The following is a 3,690-nucleotide window of genomic DNA, read 5'->3' as shown; positions in this document are numbered from 1 at the left end:
CAAACCCCTGAATTTCTTAGAAATTTTGAAGCAAATAAAGTTGCAGCAGCAGTTTGTGTGCCCTGTTCTGGCAGTCCCCACAGTGGGATGTCCCCACAGTGGGATGTCCCCACTGTGTCCTCCTGTACCAGCTGGAGCCCACAGAGCACTGAGAACATCTTGAAGACCAAGAAAAACACCCAACCCCTTGATCTGTGTGGTTTTGAGGCTTCCCCAACTTGCACACCACAACCAGCCCCTGGGGGGGGATGGACACACTTGGCCATCAGACCACAGGCTGAGCACATGGGGTTTATTTTGTTATAAACAACTCCTGAGCTGTTGAATTCTCTTGGGCTGGGAAGTTTATGACAACAGAAGATGGCTGAGGTTTTGCTTCACACACCATTAATCTCCTCCCTCTCCAAACAGCCTCACAGAGGGTTTGTCTGAGCCCCAGCCCAGCCTTGTGTCCATATAAGTCAGGAGTTGTGTGCACTTGTCCCTCCACTCCAGAGCATCTCAGCAGCTTCTTGGCTGGTCCAGCCCATTTTAGTGCTGGCTGGAGCTCCAGGTTCATCCAGGATCATCCAGAGCTCCAAAGCTCTTCTGAAAATATTATTAAATCAAAGCAGTTTGGCTGGAAGAGCTTGGTGGGACAGGGGGAAGCTCCTTGAGGGACAATTCTCCACCCTGGGGATAAACAGAGCTGAGCAAACCCCCCCAGAGGGTGGGAGTGAGCTCAGGATAAACCAAGAGACACGATGTCCACTCCCTCTGCCAACTTGGCTCCTGTCCCCTGGCAGAGACTTCTCTCTGCTGGAGCACCAAGGCCATGGGGCCTCCAGAGAGACATTGCAGGACCAGGGAAGAGATCCCTCCCCTGGACTCTGTCTTGGGGAGGCCACACCTTGAGTGTTGTGTTCAGTTCTGGGCCCCTCAGTTCAGGAAAGAGATTGAGGGGCTGGAGCGGGGCCAGAGAAGAGCAACGAGGCTGGAGAAGGGAGTGGATGTGGCACTGAGTGTCCTCTGAAACACCTCCAGGGACAGAGAATCCACCATGTCTTGATCCAACCCCACTGTGATCACCAGCCCAGGGCACGGAGTGCCAACAGTGGGGTTGGATCAAGGGTTGGACTTGATGATCTCAGAGGTCTCTTCCAACCCAAGTGAGAAGAGAAGAGCAACGAGGCTGGAGAAGGGACTGGAGCACAAGCCCTGTGGGGAGAGGCTGAGGGAGCTGGGGGTGTTCAGCCTGGAGAAGAGGAGGCTCAGAGGTGACCTCAGCACTGTCTGGAACTCCCTGAAGGGAAGTTCTGGCCAGGTGGGGGTTGGTCTCTTCTCCCAGGCACTCAGCAATAGGACAAGGGGGCACGATGGGCTCAAGCTCTGCCAGGGGAAATTGAAGTTGGAGATCAGGAAGAAATTCTTTGCAGAGAGAGTGCTCAGGGATTGGAATGGGCTGCCCAGAGAGGGGGTGGATTCCCCATCCCTGGAGGTTTTTCAGCTGAGCTTGGCCATGGCACTGAGTGCCATGATCTGGTAAAGGGACTGGAGTTGGCCCAAGGGTTGGACTTGATGATCTGGGAGGTCTTTTCCAACCCAATCCATTCTGTGATTCTGTGGATGTGGCACTGAGGGAGAATCCACCATGTCTTGATCCAACCCCACTGTGATCACTCCGTGCCCTGGGCTGGTGATCACAGTAGGGTTGGATCAAGGGTTGGACTTGATGATCTGGGAGGTCTTTTCCAACCCAATCCATTCTGTGATTCTGTGGATGTGGCACCGAGGGAGAATCCACCATGTCTTGATCCAACCACACTGTGATCACCAGCCCAGGGCACTCCGTGCCCTGGGCTGGTGATCACAGTGGGGTTGGATCAAGGGTTGGACTTGATGATCTTGGAGGTCTCTTCCAACCCAATCCATTCTATGATTCTATGATCAGAGGGAGGTTTGATCTCCTCCTGCCCAGGTAGATTCCAAGTTTCACTCCCACTGGGACAGCTTGGAGAACCCTGGGGAAACTCCAACACTCCTGATAAAATAATGGAGAACTCCTAAAGGCAGACTAATTACAATAAGATAATGAGAGTAAAACACAGCAAAGGAGAGAAGAAAAGAAGTCACAACTCCCCAGGCAAAGTCTGACAAAGGGTTTTTTTTAGTTCTACCACAAAATAAATAGTTGAATTCTCATTTCCCAGGAAACTTGGGTGTAAAAACCCTCCCTGGAGGGAACAGCACTGGGGGATTTGCCACAAGTCATGGATGAAACAGCCCAGTTTATTACAGATATTCACACAGAACAAAGTACAGGACAGGGATACATGTTGGGCCATCAGCCCTGGGCTCTGCTGCTCCTGCTCCACCACAACCCTCCATGGGCAGCCAATCTTCATGGCCACCTGCAGTGACTTTTGGGTGGGAAAAGCTTTCAGAAGCTCCAAAAATCACTCCTGGTGCTCCTTGCTGTGCCTTTCCATAGCTGTGGATTCTCCTCTGCCAGCAGAGCACTCAGTTTAGGCTTAAAAGTACATTTTTCTCAAAAAAAAAAAATTAAATATCCATAGGAATTCTGGCATGTTTTGTGGAGCAAGGAGGAATATAAACATTGGGGATTGCTGTGTCTGGGGCAGTCACACGATCAGAACAACCACATTCCACTGACTGGAAAGTGGAATTTGTAGAATCAAGGAACTGGACTGGAGCACAAGCCCTATGGGGAGAGGCTGAGGGAGCTGGGGCTGTTCAGCCTGGAGAAGAGAAGGCTCAGAGGTGACCTCAGCACTGTCTGGAACTGCCTGAAGGGAAGTTGTGGCCAGGTGGGGGTTGGTCTCTTCTCCCAGGCACTCAGCAATAGGACAAGGGGGCACGATGGGCTCAAGCTCTGCCAGGGGAAATTGAAGTTGGAGATCAGGAGGAAATTCTTTTCAGAGAGAGTGCTCAGGGATTGGAATGGGCTGCCCAGAGAGGGGGTGGATTCCCCATCCCTGGAGGTTTTTCAGCTGAGCTTGGCCGTGGCACTGAGTGCCATGATCTGGTAAAGGGACTGGAGCTGGCCCAAGGGTTGGACTTGATGATCTCAGAGGTCTTTTCCAGCCCAATTAATTCTGTGATTCTGTGGATGTGGCACTGAGGGAGAATCCACCATATCTTGATCCAACCACATCTTGATCCAACCCCACTGTGATCACCAGCCCAGGGCACTCTGTGCCCTGGACTGGTGATCACAGTGGGGTTGGATCAAGGATTGGACTTGATGATCTTGGAGGTCTTTTCCAATCCAATCCATTCTGTGATTCTCTGTTGGTGGATTCCTCATCTCTGGAGGTGTTTATGGTGACACTGGACATGGCACTGAGTGCCATGATCTGGTAAAGGGACTGGAGTTGGACCAAAGGTTGGACTTGATGATCTCAGAAGTCTTTTCCAACCCAATCAATTCTATGATTCTATGAATAGTTTGGGTTGGAAGGGGCTTTAATCATCCAGTCCCATGGACAGGGACCCCTCCCACATGTCCAGGTTGCTCAGAGCTCCATCCACCCAACCCAGCCCTGAATTCACCTGTTCACTGGTGGAACAGCACAAAATGACCATTCTCTGGCCCTCTCCTTCCTCCAACAGGGCTTCATTTCATGAGTTATTCACAGAGGACAAAATACCATTTCATGCCCTTAAAGATCTGCCTCGAGGTGTTTGCAG

The sequence above is a fragment of the Pithys albifrons genome, chromosome 22 (genome assembly GCF_047495875.1).
Source record: "Pithys albifrons albifrons isolate INPA30051 chromosome 22, PitAlb_v1, whole genome shotgun sequence".
Lineage (NCBI taxonomy): Eukaryota > Metazoa > Chordata > Aves > Passeriformes > Thamnophilidae > Pithys > Pithys albifrons.
Note: the sequence above shows the minus strand (reverse complement) of the source record.